This window comes from Vombatus ursinus, unplaced genomic scaffold (assembly GCF_900497805.2).
Source record: "Vombatus ursinus unplaced genomic scaffold, bare-nosed wombat genome assembly UNPS02014799.1, whole genome shotgun sequence".
Taxonomy (NCBI): domain Eukaryota; kingdom Metazoa; phylum Chordata; class Mammalia; order Diprotodontia; family Vombatidae; genus Vombatus; species Vombatus ursinus.
Window position 1 is genome coordinate 49,796,988 of NW_020954577.1, and position 6,147 is coordinate 49,803,134.

A 6,147-nucleotide genomic window follows, 5' to 3' on the forward strand; every position below is an offset into this window, starting at 1 on the left:
AGAGAGAGAGAGAGAGAGAGAGAGAGAGAGAGAGAGAGAGAGAGAGAAACAGTCATTGTAAGGAGCGAATTTCTTCCGGATTCATTCTTTAATGGGCATGATTTATGCTTGTACCAAGTTGGGGCACCCACGGTGTGCATTGAGCTTCCTCGGGTAACAAAGTAACAACAATAATCATAATAATAATCATTATCTTGGTCATCTGTCTCATAAATGGTGTGGCAAATGGAGACTTAGCAGTTCCTTTCTGGGGAGAAGTTGTGTTGAAAGTCCTGAGTAGAAGCGTTAGACAATGAGTGGTGTGTGCGGCTACTGGCTTTCCAAGATACGAACGGCATATTTAAAGGAGGAGAAAAGACTGCGGATACAGTATATTGCTATTTGTAACAGAGTATTGATTACAGGTCAAAAGAGATCACAGAGTGGATAGGGAGGGAAATAGGGCTTTGGAAATAGGGCGAAGCGAGTGGAGAAGAGGGGTAAGCGAGGGAGGGGGGAACAGCAATGCACAAGTCGAATGCTGGCTCCGTCCACTTACTGAGCAGGCTAAGCGCCTTGGGAAGGCAACTTTCACATTTCAATGTTGTTGGCCAGCCAGTGGGAGCGCCGGACACGGACTCTCAGTGGGCTGGGGTGGGGGGGGGGTGAGGGACGCACTGAAAGCTGGAAAAAAAAGAGGAACGTTGGAACTCTGAAGCCACACAATGAAAGTTTCTTCCAGAGAAGTACTCTCGAGACAGACTTCAGAACTTTCCAAGGCATGAGCTGGAAGATCCCACCACTCCCGCCCCCCCCGGCCCCCCATCAAAGTTACATGATCACAACATTGCCCTTTGCTGGCCAGGCAGAAATTCAGGGATGCAGCTTGGTTGCAAATAATGCATGCGTCTGGTTTGCTTTGCAAGCAGGGAAATGGATCCAAATAGCTCCCTCATTGGCGTCTTGCAATACTATTTTTCCAAGTGGCCGCTTTGGGTTTCCCAGTTTCCAGCAGAAGTTCTTCCAAAGTCTGAAAGGTGCAGCACAGCTGGGCCCTCTTGTCAGGCCACAATAACGTTTGGCGCAGAGATGAAGAAGGCCGGGTTTGAATAAACCAGAAGACAAAAACTCCCTCTCACAATGCTGTGCCCGGCTTGTAGACTGGAGCCCCAGTCTGAAACTTCTCCAATGACTAGGGAGGTTTCTAGTGCCTACTTGCTCAAACGCTCCCCACCCCCAAAGAAAACCCCAAGGCTAGCTTTTGTTAACAAAAGCAAATAAAGCATACTTTCATATCTCAGAATTTAGGGGCGAGAGAAGAGGGCATAGCTCAGATTGGCTGAGAGCAGAGAATTCTCTTTTCTATGCCCATCTTTCTTGCCCTTTCCCATTCCAACCCCGCCCCCAAGAAAGAAAGAAAAAAAGACGAGAATGGGTGTGGAGTTAGGAAATATAGTTATTTAATTTTTAAAAAGAATTAAATGATCGGATATGTAGGCTAGATCCTTCGGGCGATCAAAGTGGATCGGGGAAGAAACTCTGGTGACTTTGCGTTTGTGAGCTCATCATGTACCGAAGGACGCTCTTGCACTGCACGTCCCTCACTCCCCCGACTCTCCCCTTTCCTCCCAGCCACGATTCACCCACTGCTGTCTGTTTGTCTGCAGAACTGCCTGGGCACCGGAAAAGATGACTGACTGAGAGCTTGGGGCAGGAAGCCATTCCATGATATGACTCAAATCTGAAGAGGTAAGAGGGCTCCAAATGCCTAACCTCCGTGGTGTGTCCTGAAATGGTATTGGCGTGGACTTTCCATGGGGGGGAGAGCATCATTTTCCCCCTCCTTCTTGAGAGGGGAAGGGAGGAGTTCTGATCAATTTTTAACCTAGTTGGAATTTTCTGGTCAGCTTCTATTCAGCGCTCATCCCCAGCGAATGCTGGGTCTAGACAGAGAAAGAATGTCTAGGAACAGGAGCTGTATCTGCAGGGGCATTTAGATCATGGGGTGGCTAAAAATCCTAGGAGTGAATGGCGTGGTACGGTGTGGTGTGGTTAGGAAGCGCCTTGTCGGTTTCCTTCTTCCAACTAGCTTCAAACACTTGGACTCCACTTGCACTACAAGGATTTCCAACCAGTGAGGACAATGAAAACAACTGGGACTTTGTTTTGGGAGGTGGTGGTGCTGGAATTCAGTGGTGCTGGAGGTAGAAGGAGGTGGACTGTTTTCTGGGATGCTTTTTGCAAACCCTTAGGAGGGAGGTTAGGAGTTGAGAAAAATCAGAGTCATGATTCAGTTTTAAGGAAACTGGCCTCAATGCTCTTGCTTTTTCCCAGGTTTTTTTTTTTCCTTCTTAGACTCAGAAATAAGTGTCCTCACTGGCATATATGTCTTGGCCTTTTCAGCTGTGTATAAGTGATCTCTGTTCCTTGCCTGGAGTAGACAGTAAGTCGCATTGGCTAAGACCATGCAGTGGTCTTCGTTGCTATTAGGATGTTCTTTTCATATTTAAGGGAGGGGGAAAACTCTCTGGAATCCTTTCAAGTTCTTGCTGAAGTTGTTTGGGATGCAGGAAGGCAATTAGTGTGGTTTATTACCTTGTAAGAGGGTCATAAATTAAGGGCCTATGGGGGGTGTCTATTGGAGGACTGGGGTAGCCCTCAGAACCCTCTCTTTGCATGGAGCTGCTGCTGAACACGAAATGATTTCTTTGTTCTTTGGAGGATTGCCCCTTTTAAGCTATTCACAAACAGGGAGTTTCAGAAAAGTCAGTTTATCTGTGTATTTTCCAGGCCTAAATCTTTTCTGACATTTCCCCCCCCCCCATCAGTTTGTGACTTCTTTGCAATTCATGATAAGTCAGTGTCTGTGATGATATGATTGGTATTCTAAGTTTGATTTGCATCTGGTAGCAAGTGAAGCACGTTAGGCGACCTAAATGTCACTTTTATCAGCTACTCTGTGTCGTGTGCCTGCACCCAAATATACTTAGTGTATCAGTTATCAGCAGCCTTCCCATTGTAATGTTCTCATTGTATCAGGAAATAGCTTCAGGAATCTACTGTACCCTTCAGCACCCAGAAAATTTAGAGTCCAAATGCATTGCAGATGTGTTTGCAAAACCAATCCTAATGAATAATGGTGGTTCTCTCCCCCCTCTAAGGAGAACAGGAGAGCCTTCTTTACCTGGGGCTTAGGGAGAGAGAGAGAGAGAGAGAGAGAGAGAGAGAGAGAGAGAGAGAGAGGAGAGGGGAGAGGAAGAGACAGAGAGACAGAGACAGAGACAGAGAAAATTGGGAAATCAAATCATCATATTTGAATGTGAAAATCTTCTGAAAATCTTCTTTCTAAATATTAACCAAAGTCCTCCCTTATTAGTTCCCTGCCCTTTACAAAGCAGCTCTGTTTTGTTGTTGTTGTTATTTCATTTGCCTGGACCATACTTAAGTATTCCTCACTCACTCCAGTCCCAGATGGCCAAAAGAGTTTAGTTCTAGGAAAATGTAGAAGTTTGGGAGTGGGGGTTAGTTATTGTTGAAAGATGGAATATAAATTTGAGGGGGGCAGACCCTTCCCCCTGCTCAGTCTGCCCCAGGGGTAGTGCAGTGGGATGGAAGGGGACAAGGCTGAAATCTTTCCTCTCTTCTCTTCCATTGAAATTGAGTATGATACATCATCATAGTCTTTTCCTAGGAAATGAGTTGTAGTGCCCAGTGAAAAGAGATTGCTAACTTTCAGTTGGATTTTCCTTGTCAACTGAAGTCTAGGCCACTGGGAAGTAGTGAGAGCATTATCCTTTTTGCTAAAGTGTGCCCTTAGGGAAACCATTTTCCCTTCGAGTTCTACTTCCTTGAAAGTCCTTAGACATCCCCTTCTAGTTCTTACAAACTGGCCCCACTCCACTCCAAGATGTTAATTGTTAAACAGAAGTTTGGGTATTAACTTAGTGGTTAACAGAAATGAAGACCTTCTGGGGGCCTGAGTTGGGAAACCCAGCCCCTTTCACTAGCATTAAGGCATTTAGCTGAAGATGTACCTCTGACTTAGGATGGTGATTTATGATTGTAGGAGTTTCTGTTTGCTTAGGATTCTAAGGTCTGAAAGCACCCCCCCTCCCCCCTTTGGGATACACTGTAGTGGAGAACGCTTTTTGTTTTGTTTTATTAAGGCTCAGTACTCTTTCCAGGCTCATATTCCATTTCGAGGGCTTGGCAAGCCCTCAGGATTTAGGAGAATGTGGGGTGGAGAGATGAGGGTTTCACTATCTTTCCTGGGAGTGGAGTGAGCTCTTTCTTTCTTTCTTTTTTTTTTAAATCAACCTTAAATCCCAGCTGTGATCATTTTCACTTTCAGTTCACTCCTGCAGCTGGACTGAGTCGGTCTAGTTAAATCAGAATATCCCATGGAAGCACAGAAGGGCTTAGGCAAGAAAAGGAGGTTACTAGCTGAGCACACTCACTTTCACTAAAGGTAGGGGTAGGCTTCAGGGTAAGGCTCTTCTCTTTGAATGTCCAGATGACTTGTTTACCAGGCTGGTTATGCCATAATTACAGCTGTATAGATTCAGTTCCCTTCTATTCCTCTGGGGAAGAAAAGAGAAATAATATGGAGTCTGGTTACTAAAATTGGGTCCTGTTTACAGATAGGAAGGCAAAAAAAGGAGGGTGGGCAAAAGAGTACAAAAATGGAGTCCAGGGACTTACTAGCTGTTTTCCCAAAGCTAAAGGAGAAAGGGTTAAGAAGGGCATTGGCGATATTTTCCTAGTTAAACCCAGGTCACTGAGTGTTAGAGCCAGAGCAGTAGGGACCCAAGTGTCACCAGACTGGACGGATGGGATCTGGAAGCCTTAGAGCCTTGTATGGACCTCATTTGGCTATGGCAACCTCAGTTACTTTAGTTCATTTTCTTTGTTGTTGGATAAAGCGTTATGGATGTTGGAAAGGACTAAACAGTCTTAAGGGAAACCCTTTGGATATTCATGCAGATAAGGCACCAGCTTGTTTTCTAGGTTAACTCAAGGGACACAAGTGAAGGTTGGTTGTTTTTTTTTTTTCCTCTTGGACAATTAGATCATTGCCTCCCCGCCCCCCTTTGCATTTTTCATCGTTAGAAACCTATAATTTCGTGTAGCACTCAGCCTGTGCATAGGAAATGCGTAAGCCCAGGTTGAACGGGGATGGTCCCTACAGATTTTGAAAAATTCAGATCCACCGCACCGGAGTCAGGCACATCCTTCAGAGCCTGGACTCCCACAACTCCAGACGTCTCAGCTTCCAGGAGCCTCGTCTGCCTTTGTCAGGTAAATTATGGGCCCTTTCAGCCACCCGGGCTGCCGGTTGTACAGCGTGGGTGTGGAGCAAGTTCCACACAATAGCGGTAGAGTGAAGTCTGTGGGGACGCTGGTCTGGCAATCAAGTGACTCATTAAGGAGTTTCCTTATCGAAAGCAAGAGATCAGCTTTTTGATTTGTTATTGGAGCAAGTACCAGATGAGGCTCTGGCCCTGCAAAAGATGCGGGGTGGCCTTTGCTTACCAGTGGAGCAGGGGCTCTTAGAAAAGTTGAGTGGACTCCTGAATGGGGCAAATCCTTTTTTTTTTTTTTTTAAAGTAACTCTGGTTGGAGTGAGTATGTGTAAAGAAATAGAAGTGGAGGGGGGGGGAGGCTGAAGAGTGGAGTGAGACTGTCCCTGTAGGAGTACCGCTTGGCACTCCGAACTTCCTGGCTGCTTTTGGCCAAGGCTGTCTTCCTTCCTTCCTTCCTTCCTTCCTTCCTTCCTTCCTTCCTTCCTTCCTTCCTTCCTTCCTTCCTTCCTTCTTTCTTTCTCTTTCTTTCTTTCTTTCTTTCTTTCTTTCTTTCTTTCTTTCTTTCTTTTGTCTGTCTGTCTGTTTCTCTCTCCTTCCCCCCCACCCCAGGGTTCTATTCTGCTTGAAAACCTAGTTCTTTAAATGATTCACTATTTCAAATAAAAGGATTTAAGTTGACGCGTGACCACGTGAGCACATAATGCAGAGCATTATTGTGGCATTTGGAGCGGACACCGAGGTGGGCTTCGTCTGTGATTACGTGATCCCAGATTCTGTTTAGAACGAGAGCTTTCTTCTCTCCCCCCCTCCCTGTCCTACCCCCCCCCCCCCCCCTCCTCCCCCCCCCCCCCCCCTCCCCCCCCCC

General features: G+C 46.1%; 1 protein-coding gene across 6 annotated transcripts in view; it reads left to right on the forward strand.

Moving 5' to 3' along the window:
• The window catches only part of LOC114050297 (homeobox protein Hox-A3-like), a 20,209-nt gene that overhangs the window by 3,139 nt on the left and 10,923 nt on the right, over positions 1–6,147 (forward strand). For 3 of the 6 annotated variants that reach the window (XM_027871911.1, XM_027871914.1, XM_027871913.1), the window contains exon 2: positions 1,647–1,728. The gene's annotated coding sequence lies outside the window, so the exon portion shown is untranslated. Of the gene's footprint in view, positions 1–1,294; positions 1,729–4,198; positions 5,278–5,959; positions 6,022–6,147 lie in introns of those variants that run through there. The other 3 variants (XM_027871912.1, XM_027871915.1, XM_027871916.1) reach the window with 3 other exon arrangements.